The sequence below is a fragment of the Geospiza fortis genome, unplaced genomic scaffold (genome assembly GCF_000277835.1).
Source record: "Geospiza fortis unplaced genomic scaffold, GeoFor_1.0 scaffold10, whole genome shotgun sequence".
Taxonomy (NCBI): domain Eukaryota; kingdom Metazoa; phylum Chordata; class Aves; order Passeriformes; family Thraupidae; genus Geospiza; species Geospiza fortis.
Window position 1 is genome coordinate 502,367 of NW_005054326.1, and position 19,003 is coordinate 521,369.

Here is a 19,003-nt window from a genome sequence, read left to right on the forward strand (position 1 = left end):
GGGAAGAATGTTTCTTCTGTATTTCAGAAATACTTTTAGAACAGATCACAAACAACCCTTCTTTAATATTTTCTTCAGAACTCCTAACAAAAGTATGATCAAGAACGTGTCTCTTTGTGATATATTTATGTTCAAATTATATGGCATATGACCAGTCAGTGTTTTGAGTTCCTCCAAAAACACTCTGAGCTCCGCTTTTTTCCGATGTAAGCCAACTGAGGCTGGGAAAATCATGAAAACAGCAAATTTTCCTTGGTGCTAAAACAAACTCTTAGGGTGAAAAAGTGCTGATGGCCTCTGGAGACTAATAAAAAATGAAAGTTCTTTTCTGATGATGTTAAAAAATTATTGGCATACTTAACTACCCTGTCCAAGAGTTACAGCTGATTTGAGTCAGGATGCTTTTTAAACACAACCAGTGTAATTGTTGAGTTATTCTAACCCAGTGCTGCACACTGGCAATGGGCTCATTGCCCAGTTTGAAAGCAGACTTGCTCAGTGATTAAACAACTTATTGGAAATATTATGCTGGCACCAACTCAGCTTGTACAATACGCAGTTCTATCTGTCCAATAAAATAAACACAGAAAGTACAGCTAAGTCAATGCAGAAAATGAACATATGTCAGCCCAACACATTCAATTCCATATGAGAATTTTTACTCAACTTTTAAATTAAAATTAGAGGAATTAAGTATTTTTTTATAAATTTGCAAAGCTAGATTCACATATTGAGACACTGATCTTTATTACTATAAGCAACTAGTTAGGTAGGAGACAACAATATTAATAAAGCCCCAACTCTCTTCAAAACATGTCTGAAATAGATAACCTCCTACATGGTCCAAAATGTTTTCAAACAAAATACGTATTTCAAAGAGATGGGTCATTATAAGGATATGCACTATTGACACTAATTTTGGTGTGAACCAAAATTAATGACATTCTAATATATTAGGTAGATGTTTCGAGATAAAGACAACCTTTACTAAAGTTAAGTCTTGAAATTACTTAGTGCTTGTAATCCTGAGATCAATCTTCATAAAATCTTCTACTAGACCAAGTTGCTCAAAGTTCCATTTAACCTGGCTTTGAATCATGTGCAAGATACAACCATCCCTTCGAATCTCTGATGTCAAAAAGGAACAAAAGTTGAGCTAAAAACTTTTCAAATGATACAGGTATCTGCGGCAATAACTAGAATTTCCCCAACTGTTTAACTGTATAAATCTGAGAAGGTTACATGAAACCCCAAATCTATAAACCCAAAAGGGCTTGGAGTCATTTGACACATGAATACACATTTCATCTCATCTCAATGCCCATGGTACCAAATGAAAATTTTCCCTTTTGCAATACCTCATGCAGATACTCATGCAAAAGGTTCAGCATTTACAAGTCCACAGCCCTTTGACATTTGCACCATGAAAGTTCTGTGAAGCTCTGAAGACTTCATACTGTGGTTCTGTAAAGAATGCTCTTCCTTCTCTGCCAAATAACTTTCAGTCTTCAAAGACAGCCAGAGAATCATCTTTTATATATGCAAACAATCTTTTAAAATATTTAAATACGTACTCATATTTTTAATATCAACAGACCTCAAAAGCTTGCTCATTAGGTATCACCCCATTCACTGCTCAGTAAGACAGTTCTGTTGCTATTTTAAACACTGCAGTACTACTGATGATTGTTATAGAACAATTTCATCTTCATACCACCACTGAACAATGTGCAGAATTGGACCACATACTGAACTGGAACAATAAAATAAAATTACAGAAAGTACGTGACTTAAGTGAGCATGCTGCAACTGGTACATTTTATGAGGAGACAGGAGGAAATTTTTTCATAATATATGTGCACAAGGAAGCTTATTAGGAAAAAAGAAACACAAAGAAACAAACGAAGCTCTGCAACTGCCTCAGTTTGAGAGCTTCATTTTGTAAGCTTAATTTTCTTTTAACTCTTTTGAATGAATTGCACATATACAGAGCACATATCCTATCAAAAGGACAGCAAAGTTTAAAAAAATCCTTAATCTCTAAGAGTATTTTTATTAAAACTGAAAAAACTTGCATGAGATTAAAGGCAGTAAAAAGAGAATGACTTATGTACAATGATGGCAAGACCTCAGAGGTTTAAGAAAGTTTTCTAGAAAGCACTACTGTCTGCACATACAGCAACAGCAACTTGCAATGTGCATGTGGGCTTCTCATCACAAAATACAGAGCTAATGAACTTCTGAAAGATACAGTGCATTAAATATTACCATAAATACACATTGCTACAGAAACATCTTTGCAAAACAGGACTACAAAAGAAAGAAAGAATTCTGGTGATTCTAATTAAAGCTGGAGAGCCAGGTCATGTTCACTGAGATAAAGCTTTAAAGAAGATACCAACTGGAACCAGCAGAAACAACAAAACTAACAAAAGCAAAAGTACCTCATCTCAAAAGATGTTGATCCTCAGAGTCACCTCAAATCAAATAATAAAAATGTTACAGTCATATATAAAAGAAGAAAAATCTAACGAGAATGTTTATGTTGAATTACAGTGAAAAATCCCACTCATTTTGGAAATAACAATTTCTTTTGCACTTTTAATAGCAATTTTAAGATAACTATCTTTTTTGCAAGTCCATCCCCTAAAACATTTTGCCCTCGAAAGTGAAAACTCTTTTCCATTATTTTGAATTTTTCTCCGTTTCACAGTATGTCACGCCAAGCACTGTTACAGACCAATGAATCAGATGAAAGGAAGTAGAATCAAATTCAGGCTTCTGATTTAAAAATACAAACCCCAAAGTCTTTCAACTAAAGACAGGCCAATATTTTTACAATAAAACATTTCATATCCTTTGATTTTGGGTGCCCAATTTAGTCCATGTGCCTGATGAAAAAAACCCCTAAGATTTCCTAATCTGGACACTGAAATCAAATGTCCATATCAATGGCTTTACTCTTTAATGAGAGAGTAAAACTCTCTAAAAAAGCCACACCTTTCCACTTGTCTATGAAATTCTTGCATTTCCAGTGATGAAATGTAGCCCAACACCATGGGGAATAAAGCGAAACAATCACAATAAGCAATAAAAAATTTCAAATGAGAAGATTACACATTTTAAAATTATTTCAAAACAGGGAGACAAATATAAACAAGAGAAAAACTTCCTGAAAAGTGGAAAGTCACTTTGTTACCCATCAGCCATTGGGAAAACCTTTCTTCACTAAGAATACCAATTGCTACATAGGCCATTTTATTTATTAAGGCTTTTATGAAATTATTTTTTTCTGTACTGATGTCAGTATTTTTTTCATTTTGACACTGATCTCGTGATCTATTACTGTAACGCAGATCAGCATACATACAGCTGCTAATTCTCTCCTCACATGGATTTTCATGCTATGCATTAATGTAATGTAAGCTATTACCTGCATCTGGTTATCTTTTCTGACATAATTTCAGATGTTATTCTTGTGAAATGGAAGCTGATAAAATGTTAACTGAAAATATGAATAAGTTAATTTGAGATTTAATATTATATTTTAACATACTTTTCCTTCACATTTACATGGCTAACTAACAACAGAGTTTTTAGAACAATCCAGGTTAAGAAAACATTTAGAATGCTTTTTAACCACCACGAAAGCTTCCCTGCAATACAAAGTGTACACACACACGGTGCATTTCACACAGTGACTCACACACCAGGAACAAACATGCACATCTTGTGCACTGCTATAGAAACAGCTTGTTTTACTTATCTGACTTAGGCACTCAGAAATATTTCCATGTGTCTGTCAGCCATGTCAGAAGGATTGCTGAGCTCGAGCCTTCATTGCTGTAGCATTACCACCACCCACAGGACACTCCACTGCTGCTGCAGCTACTAACCCTGATGGACAGATGAACTTCAGATGCTTTAAAGAACACTTTGCTCCTCAACATGACTTAAATGATAAAATAGTCAACATGACTGAAAAAGCCTAGAAAACTGGATGCAATGACCTAATATGTTATTTAATTTTGAATTGCCAAAGTGCCTTGTGTTATGAAATGTTAGGTTCTACAATACATACTATAGAATTATAGAATATTTCAAGTTGGCAGAGACTCATAAGGATCATTGAGTCCAGCTCCCTGCTTGTTGCATGACTACCTAAACCTAAACCACACCACTGAGAGCACTGTCAGACACTGCTTGAACTCTGCCAGGCTTGGAGCCGTGGCCACTTCTCTGCTCCAGTGCCCTCATGGTGAGGAGTCTGCTCCTCTGAGTCTCCTCATGTCCAGCCTGAACTTCCTCTGATGCAACTTCATTCCTTTTCCTTGTGTCCCATCACTGGTCCCAGACACAGATTAGCACCTTCCCCTCTCCACTGCTCTCCTTGAGGGTGGTGCTATCATTGCCTAAGATCTCCAAGCACTTTTGTAGTCCTAAGAGACACAGAGAAGTGTCCAAATTACAATATTTACCAAAAAAATTTCCTTTGTCACTTCTTTGTTTTTAAGGTCTGCCCCCACACAATATTTTAGCTGGCCATATCCTTAACCATAACTTCTGAGTTTAAAAGATCATGAATACAGTGATATAGCTGAGTTGTCTGGGTTTTCTTGCTTTGTTTTGTGGTTTTTTTGTAGTTTTGGTACACAAAGAAAAATATTTACATTCTGGGGCATGCAGCAGAAGGAAACCAAGGAAAAAATCTTCCCAAAAATATTTTGAAAATAAGGAAAAAAAAACTGATCTAAAAGGTTTTGATTTGGATTTTAGTTGGTCAAAACTCACTTCACCATAGTTAAGGTTAGTCACCAAATCATGGAGAATAATGCCAGTGTTTGGAAAGCCTAATTGCTTCACCTCACAAAAAGCAAGTGATAAAGGGAAGATAAATCAGCAATGAAGGAAACAGGACTGACGACACCACACAGCCCCATCACCACAACTGGGTGTGTGACTGACAGCTGCCAAGGGTTGAACAAAGTTCTTCACCTTATGCATTCAAAAAGTTAGGATCAGGGGAATTACACACTGCTGAAGATCTATGTGGAATTTTGTATGGCTGGGTTGGGTTTTTCAAGTGTTATCTGTGCCCTTTCCTGGGCTTTGGCTGTACATAGCAGTTCCAGGCTCTCAACTACTTTGTCACTGCCCTTCAGTGTTATAACAAGATCAAAAATGGTGCATTAAATTACTACCTAAAAGAAACAATAATTTCACTATGCTTCAGAAACTTGGTTTAATATTACCACTTCTGCTGCTCGTTGCATCCAAGCTAAAAGACCAATCACCACACTTAAACTGTTCTTGTTCAACAGCACTCAGCTACCTCTCCTGCCTGTGAACTCCTCCCAAAACCTCTCATCATTTTGTTACACTGTTCCTTGCTGTTCTGCACCACTTACATGACAAGGTAAGGAATGCCAATGAAAATATTAGCAGATCCTGAAAATGTGACTGGGCTGCTGCATGTGAGTCAAATTGTCCCATGGTGGCTTTAAGAGATGAAGAGGGGACTTCATTTCCTGAGGCTAGGAAACTTTGATTTCTGAAAACAAAGTGTGTGCTCAGGTCAGCACTGGAGGAGGCAAGGGGTGAAGGCTGTGGGAAACTCACTTGCCCCAGATTTCAGGAACAGGAGCCCAACAGTGTCTGAATCAAGAGGTGTTGAAGTCAAGCCTTCAAGCAAATCTCGACTTTACATTGATCACTGGCTTTCTTCAATGGTAAGAATTATTTGCATGATATAATGCACATTTCCTGATGGAGTCAGCACATCAGCCAGCACATCTCTCCCTGTAGCTGAAACAACACAAAGATATTCTTCCAGAAACAGGTGATGGGAAGATATGAGATAGGGGAGCACACACCATAGGAATCTAGAAAGTCAATATAATCAAAAAATGTCATTCCAACCCTCCTATAATTTAGAAACACCTTGGAAAAGAAATCTATCACCTGATTCATTAGCAACAGATGAGGCTTACCAAGTAATAAGGTGGCATAAGTTATTATTAATGCTACATGGAACATTTAATGAGGGAATTAAAAAACAAAAGCAGAATTAACCAGGGTGCTCTCCAGTCATGAGACAGAAGCCCAGCTACATACAATGGCACAGTCAAATGCTGCTGAGTATTCTCAAAAAAAAAAAAAAAAAAAAAAAAAAGAAAAAAAAAAAAGAAAAATTGCTCCACCAACCAACTGGCTGAAATTGATGGATTATCAGCAGAGATTAAACAAAGTGTCTTTGTTTTAGTGCAACAAGTCCATATCAAACCAAGCAAACCAAAGGTTTGTTTTCAGATAGGGCCAAATACAATAAGACACTAAATATTTCTGGTAAACATCTATAGCACCTCATGCTTTCATTAATCTCTAATTACAGTTTTGTAGATAGAATCCTTTGCACCCATTTGTCCAGCTAATGTGCAACTAAAAAAAAAGACTAATAAAACTAACCTGCAGCTTCCCAACTACTTAAATTCTCAGCACCCATTTCCTAGGAAGCAAGTTCTGTGATGAAAATAATGAATACATTACCATAATTTCATAACTGGTGTTAAATTTTAACTCCAACTTCAGAGATTAAATAGCAAATTAATCATACATTTGATAACTATTTTTGAAAGGTGACAGCAATTGAACTAGAAAAGAAACCTTTAACCTAAAACCTTGCAACTTTTAGTTTTGATTGTTGCTAGGAACATTAAAAACACAAACTTCAGGTGAATTCTGAAATAAGCCTGTAACACAGTGGTATGGGTGTTCCTTTGTTAAGAAAAATACTAATATTTTAAGAACCTTAATAAAAGCATTCAGTTGTTCAAAAATAAGTTTGTTCTGTTGTATTTTTTTCCTGCTTTTGTTAATTGAGCAAACAGATGCAAAGCCAAAAATGACATTTATAAAATGGCTGATTAGGCTTTGGTGTGGATTCCTTCCCCCTGCAACATGCTGGGTTAGTTGAATTTGGCACTAACAGTGTGTGAAGAAGTCCCACAGGTGCTGTTCTCTATCCCTTTAATTCCAGCTCACAAACCAACTGCTCTGTGAACAGATCACACACAGCCAGCCACTCTCTGCTCAAGAGACCTGTACCATGTGGCTGAAAAGAGTGTTGAATGGCATTTTATTGAAGTTTCAGAGGGTATTTTGTGATCTAAGATAACACGTGTCTTTTTTAACTGCAATCCCACTAGCCAGAAGACAAAACAAATCCCCATACAGCAGTTGTTTTCTTTCAGATGGGCAAATATTTTTTAATTCCTTCTAGAACAACACCCAATACAAACAACAATTAAAAACAAAAATCAGCCATTGTAACGAAACAAAAAATTATTGTAAGAAGAAAATTTTAAAACCAGGCATTTAAGAACCATGCTAGAGTAGCCTAAACCTCTATATGTATGTAAACAAGCTATGAAGAGAGAAAAGTCCTTTCCAAAATTTTGCAGGAATTCGGGATAAAGTTGAACATTATTATTCTATCCTCTTGAAAGCTGTGTGTCTAAAAAGCAAGATAGGTCTCACACATTTAAGCTGACAAATACTGAAAACTCAGTCTTCAAGCAAAAGTATTAAACTAAGCAGTTGCTAAGGACAAAACCAAAAGCACAATGAATGCAGTAAACTCAGTGCATGAGGATTTCTGAAACAAAAAGAAATATATTCACAACAACATTCAGAGTCTTGCCTGTAGGAAAAGATGTAAGGAAGTGCTGCTAGCAGGACCATTCTGAAAAAATGTAAGCCTGTCCATTTTGTGGCTAAAAACCTGATGATTTTACACCACTGAGATGCCCAAATAAAAATCTGATATAATTTAGCTTATCTTACTTAAAAATTGTTTTTGAGAAGAATCTTTCTAAAAGACTCTAAACAATCGTGAACTGAAAAGTGTTTACTCTGTTAGCTACAAAGAAGTTATACAAAATCTGATCCAAAGCTGGCCATTGCCAGATTCTATACTGGGAAAAGTAGACAAAAGGATGGGGCTGGTGGAAAAGCCATGTCACCACACTCATCAAACTGTACCTTGCTACAGCACCTTCCTCACCATGGCCTAACTCAGTCTGAGATGGGAGGGACACAGCTCTGTTCTGGGATCCACTGCTGAGACCAATTTCTGACAGCAAACACCACAGAGTCTCTCAGAATGCACATCTGGGATATTTCTGGGTGCTTAGCAGTTATTAAGTCGTATCTCCTCTTCTGAAATGCATTCTGAATCCCTGGCTGCGACAGCCCACATCAGGTTAGTATGAAGAGCGCCTGCTAAAATGATTTGTTATAAACTTTTGACTGCCTGGCAATGGGGGAGAGCAGCATTATTTGTAATAAATTTCCCCCACACAGGGCTGCACAGCCCATCTGAAGGGTGCAGATGGCTTAGTCCTCCTCCTCTGATAGAGCTGTAACTCTGCCTTCTCAATCTGGCACACAGGAGAACACAGCCAGGAGTATTCTGCAAGTGAAGGGAACACCACTGGGTTTCTGGAGAGCTCAGTGAGAGTTATAAAGCAATGTGTATGAGGTCTCTCTAACACCCTGGATAGCCATGGACAAGGCTCCTGCCTTGTGCATTTGAGGAGGGATTTCTACCATTCCACATGGATCTGCTACAGAACAAGTATGTCCACGAGTATTTCGAATACATACTTTAATTTTTAATATGTGATGAAGGAGCACATTAAAAGAAACCTCAGGCAAAAAGATGCCCCATGTGTCAGATATCTGAAATATACTCCTCAGAGATCAGAAGGTTGGCTAATTCAATTAGCTCTAGTTTGGAGTGTGTACTCAGAAAGATACATTCTTTATCTAGGCAATTACACTACTTCAGTGAACTACTTTTTATTTGGTGACCTTGAGACAAGTGAGGCAAAATTAAGATTTTAATTGAGCTGATCTCCCTATCAGGGCAACTGCCTTGATGCAGGATGTCACTGAGACATCTTCTGCCTCCCTTCAGCGCGCTAATTTTCCAAGCAATTGGGGAACACTTCTAATCATTAGGAAATATCAGCAAACAAAAGCCTTTGCTGTCAAGAAGAATATTATTAACACAAATACAATATATTTTCTATAAATCATCTACCTTTTAATATGAAGACATACATTGGAGGTAGAAAGACATAAACATTGTTGAAAATCTAATTCATATTGATGAGGCTATGGTCAAAATAGGATACAGAAAGACAAGAGGAGCTTTCCAGTCCCTTTCTACTTAGAAATAAAATTTCTCTACCTCTAATTCAAGAAGCAGCTATTCCAAGATGCAGAAGAAAACACACAATTCCTCTTTGGAATTTCCAAGAAATCAAATGAAATCCCTTTGAAGGCGGTGTTGGGTTTTTTCCTTATTGACTGCTTTCTGCTTCTGCAGAGTGGTGTAAGGAAGAAATTAACACTGTACAGACCCTTTAAACTCATTTAAAAATTTAAGAGCCATGCTGCTTTAAATCAAACTCACTATGGCTCAAAAGTAGAATTTCCTCACAGATACTGGCAAACTACTTAGAGGAATTTATATCTATTAAAAAATGATAAAGAGATAGAAATGGATGTGGGAAAGATTACACCCATAATGGAATTCATACCTGCTCCCAAAATTTGGAATAGAATGTGTTTATCCCTTTTATTTAGCTTTAGAATACTCTTCCAAATGTTTGCCTTTTGCTCATACTATAAGGTTTTTGCACAAGTTAAAGTAACTTCTGATATCTGAAGCTCTTAAAAATAGAAGGCAGCCTCCTTCAGCTGTATTTCAGCTGTCATTTGTTCATGTGATCCAGCATACTGCACATGGAAATGAGCAGTCAAAGGAAGCAAACTGTCAGAAACTGTGCCATGCCCCAGCTCTCTGAGCACACATCTCCATATTCCATATTAAAATGGGAAATCTGTGCTGGAAGCAGGAGATACAAGAAAGGGAAATAGGCAAATTATGAACTAAGGAGAGAAAAAACCACAGTTATTTGCATCTCTCTGCTAACTTTTTCATAATGCCACTGCTTAGTGCCTCCAAAAGCTCTGCCTGTTGCTTGTGCTGTGGGCAACAGTCCCTTTGATTGGGATATAAGATCATGAAATATTTTCTTCAAGAAGAAATTACATTAAATGTTGCAGTTATAAATGTGTTCTACTCCAAATATAACAGTAAAACCAGTGGCCACTTTTGCAATATAAAGTGTCATTCTGCAGTATCCTACTAAAGTTCTGACAATCAATTTCATTATTCTTTCTCCTGTTTTTTGGCCTTAAAGTAAATGGTGAAAAGGAAAAAAAAAATTGGCAAAAGGAGTAAGTGCTAAAAGAAAATACAATTCACACTGATTTGAGGTATCAATCCTTTAAAATATGCTGACATCATAAATACTGAAAATGTATTTGCTCTCATGTATTTTACATATATTGCTAGGAGTTAGTAATAAAAAACCCCTATTTCTAAGCTATTTATTACTAATTGAAATTGCTAACATATTGTGATTGACTTGTGAAAGTGAAAAATTACACACTGAAAAGTGAAATGAATGTATCTAGCAGCTGATTTTAAGTTAACAACATTAATAAATTTGGTACAATTACTTGAGAATTCAGGGCATCCAACAAAACCAAGAATCCTACCATCTGAAAACTAGGAATAAATAAAACTTGTTTTATTTAAAACACTGCAGACTCAAGGAACTAAAGTGAAAATACAATGCAGACTGTTACAGAGTTAGGCAAGATTAGGGAAAGATCCAGGGATGAACACAATAGTGGTGCTCCCAAAGGAATGCATTTTCAAAGGTACAGCATCCCACCATAATAAGAGTTCTCATCCTTACAGACACTAGTGGGGTAAAGTTGCATTATGTCACCTCTCTTTCAGTTCCCAGGAGAGGAGGAACTGGAAGGAAAGCAGCCTCACTTTTCTGCTGGGTTGGCACCTTTTGCTTTCTTGCCAAGGCTGGCCCTGAGCACTCCAGCTTGGCAACTGTCAACTTGCTGGCAGTTGTGATTTCTAGGATGAAACGAGGCTTTTGTGCATTTAGAGAGAGCATTTTGCAACTCAAGTTTGTAGTTCTTGGTCACTTTTGGTTTTATATAAAAAGAATTAAGTTACCTGTAATGGTAAAGTTGATTCCAAAGTGCTTGAAGGAAGGAAGCTGGAACTGAATAATTCCAACCCCACTGCCACCCCAAAACTATCAACATGCTTGATCTCAATTTCTATCAAATCTGTTCAGTGTTGTAAACAGAGACATAGGAATGTTCCATATAAAAGCACTTTACATTGGTAGGAGTGTGCTGGGTCACTAAACGGAGAGGAGGCACCTTACCCCTTGGAGATGGGAGTTAATTGCTCAGCCATGAACAGAAAGTGACAACTGGAAATATTTTGTTCTCTAAGGAAGTGAAAAAAACCCATTTCTTTTAATTAAGAAGAACGGCCTATCTGCTGGATAAGCAGGAAATTAAGTAAGTTACTGAGAGCTTGATTAAATCTGTCTGAATTGCCTGGGGTACTTCAAGAAGACCATCTAGAAAAGCTGACATATTCCAGTATGAAAGGGCCCTCTATTGTTTGCAGATGAAGAACACATTATGCAGAAGGAGGGAATACTTGAATACACCACCCTGCAAGAACAATGAAATGGAAGAGAGCCATAGAAGAGAAAGGGAAAAGGGGGGAAAAAAGAGCTTTCTAATTTAATTTTAGCCTAAGAATGTTAAGCATGTTTTTATCTTGCAGTATCTCTAATAGCCTTCTTGGGATTTCATGGACAAGAAATTTTGTTTTCATTTTGCAGTAAAGTGATTAGGAATGATTTCCAATTAACTGACTGATAGCAACAGAAATATTCACTGAATCTATAAGCTGTATGACTGTAATAAATATCTCTGCTTATCTAACATATTTTTCATGCAAAAGATGAGGAATTATTTGCAGAGATGATGCATAGGCCTGTTAGGGAAGCTGGTTTCACAGGAATGAGGATGGAAAACATGAGCTAAGTGAGCAGTGAAGTAATGCTCTCAATTGATAAGTGAAGCAGTGAAAGGCACATCTGAAACACCAGGGCTCAAAGGCTCTCATCTGAGGCACACCTTGTGTGCAGGTCAGCAGTGCAACTTGAACTCCACAAGCAACACAAGAACAAAAGGTTCCAGTTCAGGCACTGGCACAGACTCAACGCGCAACCGGTGACTTCCCAGGCAGCTGAAAATCTCACAGCACAAAAATGCTGCCTCAACAAACTGTGGCACTCACATTCTCTGAACAGAGAGAGACTTCTCTCTCTGTCCAATTCTCTCTCCCAGGATTTTTAGAGAAGCACAGAAAGAAGAAGAGAAAACAATTCTTCTCTCTACTTGCTACTCCTGTTGTTTTTACACATGTGAAATATGTTAGGAAGATTGTTTACCTGAAGGGATTCAGTAATTAGATTCTACTGAGATTGTTTTGATTCCTTAGCCAATTAAGTCCAAACTGTCCTAACTATCTCAAACAGTCACAAATTTTTCTTTAATATTCTTTAGTCTCTTTGTATAGTATAGTTTAATATCTCTTAAATATAATATTAATATTATATAGCATAGTTTTAATAAAACAATTGTTCAACCTTCTAAATCATAGAGTAGGTAGGGATTCCACTTCCAAGAGAGGAGGAAAGCTCTGATAATCACTATATCTAAAGCAAATTTGAAAGGTTATGCCAACAACTTCTTTTAAGGAAAACCACAGTTCTGTTTTGTGACCTACACTGCCTTCATTTTTTTCCTTCCCCTCTATCATCCCTAAGATGCCATATTTCTCCTCACCCAAAAGGATCAGATAACTCTTTAAAAAAGATTTCTTCTTAGTATAAAAAAAATCCAAAGCCATTTTTGCTCTAAGCAGAACTACAGGAAACATATATTGAATAGAAAACAACTGCTACAGATTGCTGTGTTTTGGAGACAGCCAAGGAAATATAAATGGAAACTTCTTTGAAGATAACGTTTCTGTCTCTGCTGAGCTAAAACCACTGCTAACTCAACACACTTCAAATCTTCATCACTTCCTGACATGGTTAATGACCAACATGATGGCAGAGTGAAGACCTGGAGTCTACTGAAGGTATAAAATCAAAGAGCCAGCCACTCTTGCAGTAAAATTTCTCCTGAGTGCCCTGGCATGCTGTCAGTGCTCAGATCCATGGCTACCTGGAGGTCCAGCAGAGGAGTCAGTGTGCAAAGGAATTTCCAGCACAGTGAAAAGCCCACAGGTACCACAGACTACATGCCTGCCACTAAGTACTCTGCCGTTTTGGTTTGGCTTTTTAAAAGAATTATTGAATAGCACCCTGAGTTTCCTGCACTCTGAACATTTTATGCAGTATTATCTGCTATTTTCTTATAGAAGGATGGCATTTTAAGTATTTCTTCAGTGGTTAGACATGTTCTGTTTAATATATGTTTAAGACTCCAGAAGAAGGACTGAAATAATCCCCTCAGATTTAGTATTTTGTTTTTACTTTGATTTTATAAGGCTACACTTGAGTTGCTACACTGACATTTAATTTTACATGGATACACTTTTAGCAGACTTTTACCTGGATTCATGCCACCAGCCTGTACTCATCTAATCACCAAGCCACCTTGCTTGTGGAAATAAGGTTTAGCGAATTTCATTATTACTTCCTAAAGCATCAAATTCTCTTTGGTATAGCAAAAAAATCTGGAAAAATTTCTTCTAAGAAGTGGATTACTTGCTTTAAAACATGACAGACAGGACAATCAATTATGTGATCTAAACTAGGAGAAAATCTGACAGTAGGAAGCAGAACACTACAAGACAAGCATTCTGTGGGATATCTCCCATCCAGTTAAGTTATTTGTTACCTAGTTTGAGGCTGGAAATCTTATTTCTGCATTATCAATATAGCTCACTCTTCCCTCAAAAAACCTGCAGTTGCTTGCTAGAACACCTGATTGTCTTTTTATCTTTAGCTATCTCAACTTTTGTGACACATGATCAAAATAACAGCTTAGAAGAACTGGAGCATATGAATTTAGGGTATTTTTTCTACTTTTTTTCACTGCTGCAGGTAATGACTTCATTATAGTGTTATTTGGCTTATTACTCTTGAACTCAGCCAGCATTGGGGAGTTCTTTATGGGAAGCTGTCATCAGCAGAGATGCTTAGCAAAAGAAATTCTTACAGAAAACTGCTCTAATCCTCATGCTTTCCAAGGCAATTTTATTTACTATGAATCAGCATGACATCCAATCCAGATCCTTAGGACTTCTGAGCAGCAAATACATGTCACAACAGCAACAGTGATGTGGATTACATGGTTCTATTCTGATTCACTGAGTTTGTCAACAGGAGAGAGATGATGAAAATTTAATGGATAGATCAGAAAATTCAGAGGTATTGATTAGTATAAGTAAAGCTGTCCTAGATGAGACAGAAATAATCAGAGGATTTCTTCCTGTTAGAAGACAGACATACCTAACACATTTTTCACATATTGAGTTCTTTTCCAGGAGACACACTTGCTTTGATATCTGAAAAAAATTGCTTTACATCATTCAGATAAATATAAAATTATGCCTCCTATAGTAGCTTCCAAGGTAGAATGTTACTTCACAGAACAGCTATTTCTTCATATGTGGCAGTCAGTGGTAATTAGGCAAACTCTGAAATGCTTAGGAAAGAAACTAGTGTACTTCAAGCACTGTAATTTTCCTGTTTGCCCTGAGGAGAATCTTTTTATTTTGATTCTGGCCAGCAGAAGTTTTGTAGTTCCAAGAGCAGTCATTCCACCTACTTCCTTACACCCTTGATTTATTTTAACAAATAAATTAAAAATTCAGCAACTAACCACAATAATTTTAAAAATGGACAGAAAAAAGGATTCCAAAATAAGCAATAAACCAACTAAGAAATTGTGAGGACAGAATGGGCAATCTCTTTAACATCTTAGAAAACTCCTCCAAGTTCCTAATCCTAACACTTGGTCACCTCAAATCACAGCCATATCTTCTCTAGCCAAATTGTGCAATATAGTCTAAATGCGAGAAATAAAAGTTATGGTTACATTGCCTGTGAAAAGAGAAATCACTCCTGGTCTTAGAAAGACCACAACCTAACAGCACCCTAAAATTGTTTCCCCTCTTATCATTAATTCCAGCACAGGCACAGGTATTGGAAAAAACCTTTAGCCATATGGATTGAAGTCAAAAGAGCTTTGACAGCTGAATTCCATAACATCTAGGACTTCATCAGTCAAAGAACACCAAACAAATAAGTATTTGCTGGTGGTAGCAGGCAAATAAAGACTGGCCCACAGAGTCCTGCCCCTGCAGCAAAAGGCAGAGTGGTTATTTCAGAGGAGAACGTTCACAGGGCAGGAAAAGCTTCCTGGCAGTTACATTTTTTGGGATATGAAGGGGGTCACTCAAGGCCAGACCTCCTCTTCCCAGTAATTACAAGTATGCCAGTATGACACACTGAGCATGGAAGGTATTGATGGATGACAACAACATGATTAACTTCCAATCTTTTTCCAGCTTGTGGGAGGAAGAAAAACACGCAGCAGAGGCCACAAGTGCAGAGCCTGTGCCAAACCAAGGTCACAGCACTGACACAATTTAAAGGCGTCAGCAGCATCACAGCTCTGGGGGATTCCAGCCACCACCACATTTTTCAGTGCTAACCATGAACAGCAAAGTTGGATGTTGGTCCATGATAACTCAGAATTTTAGTCGTTAAGTAGTGGCTTTCTGGGCAAAGACACTGCCTGAAACAGTTATAATCATTCCTTCTTCAGGAGTCACAGATGGTTTCTAGCAACAGACTTTATCAGCAAAGACTAAAATCCAACATGGTTGCAGAGCTTTCAAAGGCAAATGAGAGTCATTAGGTGATGTACTCTTACTTGTGTTATTTAGGTCACAGATGTTTGCTCTGAGCTACTCTACTGAAATCCCAAAATCTAAGGTTAGCAACTGCTTTTAAAATATAAAACCAGAAAAATGAGCCATGGCTGAGAGACTCCAAATTAAACATATTGTCTCTTAGTAGGCTTTCTTCAGTGGTTTATCACTGCATTTTCAACAAATTCATCCTCTGGCTAATTCACTTCTCTTTAACCCTCAGTCCCTGGTTCTTTCTGACAGCACAGTGCATTCAAGCTGCACCAAAACTGGTTTTGCAACATGCCTGTAAGGTTTCAGGCCCAGATGCAATGACAAAGATCCAGCAGTTAAAGTTTGTACCACCAGTATTTCAAAGGAACCACTTTTGCACTCCACAGCATGTGTATGTATCATGGAACATGGCTAATGGCCAGTCTCTTCTCTTAAAGTAACAGATAAAACCAGAAATATTTAAACTGTCTTGCTTCAGCTTCCTGTTCCTGGAGTTTTTTCCCTTTAAAACCTTCATTGGTTAGTCTTCCCCCTTCTTCCCAGTGCACAACAGCATTGATTTACAATGGTTTGATACAAATTCTTTCCTTCTAAACATGCACCCTATTCAACCCATCCTCCTACATAGACTTAACCAAATCTCTGATCTTTTATTTTGCAATCATGTAATTTGATGTGCAATCTTCTGTAAGATCTCAATTTTAGCTGAATAGACAGTCTTATAAACACCCTTTTAAAAGCAGATACTGACCTTGAGGTGAGGCTGAAGGAAGCAGCAAATCCAGGAAGGAGATGCGAAAGAGAAATAGTTAGAGTTTGTGAAAACAGAGTCCAGAGATAAAGCAGTTCAAGAAAAAAGGACAAAACAAGCAGATATAAATCAGGTAATGACACACAGACACACAATCATTCACAAACACAGAGCTGCATGTTTTATAGACATCTAATTAAAAAGAAAACAAAAAACCAAAAACCAAGAAAAAGAAATAAGAGAAAAAAAATGACCTTTAGATTAGATTACACCATTTCATTTAGAGGCAACTTTCTGTAGAGAAAATAGTCTCCAATATGTAACAGTTCTTGGAAAAAGAAAATAAGCCATCTTACAAGAAAACTCTGGATTTGTATCACATCACTAGCAAGTACCTTTCTTCCAGAATTCAAATGAACATTTTGAAAATACAGAGTTTGACTATCTGAGACGAAACCTGATGTTTCCTTTATGATATCTTCTAAGGGCTTATTTTCTCTCCATGAGCAAAACATGCAATTTTTTCCCTTTTCTGCAGATGATCCCAACTTGTATAAAGGGACTAAACAGAAAGGAAAAAAACCCCAACCACTGAGTAAAGTCCTCGAGACCTGAAGATTTGTCAAGGTTAAAAGCTCATCTTTCTTAATTTTGACATTGAAGTCCCCCCTTCCAAAAAGAAACAAAAAAAGCAACTGCCTCTTCTTCCTGACACATAATTCTCCTGTATAAGGTGCAATCTAAGAACAATAATGACCAAACAGGTATTTTTTCACAGTTCTCTCCAACATTGCTCAACAGCAGAACTGACCAAGACAAAATGCTGGAGTCCCTTGTATAACATGAGGTCCCATAGGTTCATTATTGCTTTTTTTTCTTCCAAATGTCTCCAGTATCTTTCATAGGCATCTGCTGTCAATTTCACTGATAACAGCAAGGTAAGTCCAAGGAACCATAAATATAGATATTTTCAAACTGATTTTAAATTTGATGATTTTCAGTCAATAGAAAAGAGGCAAAGAAAATGTCCTTCCGTGCAAAGTAGCAATTTGGCTTTGACAACATTTGCTGTACTTCTCCCATGGCAAAATTTCACTCTAAAAAGGCAGGATATGGGTTGGATAAAAATATTTCTATATTTTCCATTTCTATATTTTTGGCTAACTGCTATATTCTTTATTACTCTTGGTATATGGAGGAATGTAAATAAAATTTGAAGTCTTTATTTATGACATAAATTTTACTATCAACTGTGCTGGGTATTGAATTTGTACAAGCAGCTGTTATTGGTATGTAACAGATCAACTAATGCAAAAGTACTTTTCTTTGGCTTCTCAACTAACATTCTTCAAATCAAACTCTTCAAGGACAGCTGTTGTAAAGGCTGTATTATCTGGGGATTTGGGGAAAGATGAGACTTTCCAAGTGAAGTGCCAAATACCACATCTCAGTCTTTGATCTTGAAGTAACTTACAATGTTCCGAAAGCCGTGGTTAATTCATACTAAAAACATGTAAGTAACAATTCTGATTGAAATCCAAGACTACAAACAAATTTAACAAAAGGCAACAAAAATGGGAAAAGAAATGGTTAAATATGGGAATAAATACAGTGAGGTGAAAAATTTAAGAGTCTCATTTTGTGTTTCAGGGATCCTTTGGCTGTGTTGTGATGATGTGATATTGTTTCTTCAGTTTAACAGTGAGAAACATACAGGCTATGACTCAGAACAGCCCAGTGGAATTTAAATGAATCATACAGTTCTTCCAACTGCTATTAAAGGTAGCATCTTTTGCTGGCACAGGATGAAGGCAAATCAGCATGCACAACACTATGCTGAGGTCACTTGCAATTTTCTGTGTGCTACAGAAGTATTATTTAACCAGCTGCATGGGTTTTAAACAGAGAATAATTATTGCTACATCTCCATTTTGTTATGGAATAATTCTTTCTTCCAAAGAAAAATACATTTTCAGTAATTGCTAGCCCCTTTTCCAAGTTTTTGTTACAGAGGCACAAAATATTTTTTAGAAGTGTGGATTTTTAGAATAATCATAATACAAAAATAAGGACTATGTCTGAAAGCACATTAAAATTAGAGAAAAAAAAATCTGTAAGTGTGCTGTCACTCAAACTAAAACCAAGGCAGACACCTGAACCTGTCAGCTACTGGGAAGTAAATGGAGATTTGCCATGGACTGGAGCTGAAGCCTCAGTGCATGGGCTCTATCAGTGAAATTGAACAGAGGAGCACAGCAAGCATCTGCCCCAGGCAGCAGCCCCAAGCAAGCAGGACCACATACATACCGAGACAGACTCATTACAGAGCAGAATCACAAGTT

The 19,003-nt window shown here is 37.1% G+C and overlaps 1 protein-coding gene across 2 annotated transcripts in view; it reads right to left on the minus strand.

Moving 5' to 3' along the window:
* ERC1 (ELKS/RAB6-interacting/CAST family member 1) overlaps positions 1–19,003 on the minus strand; it is a 271,003-nt gene that overhangs the window by 127,379 nt on the left and 124,621 nt on the right. The window lies entirely within an intron of this gene.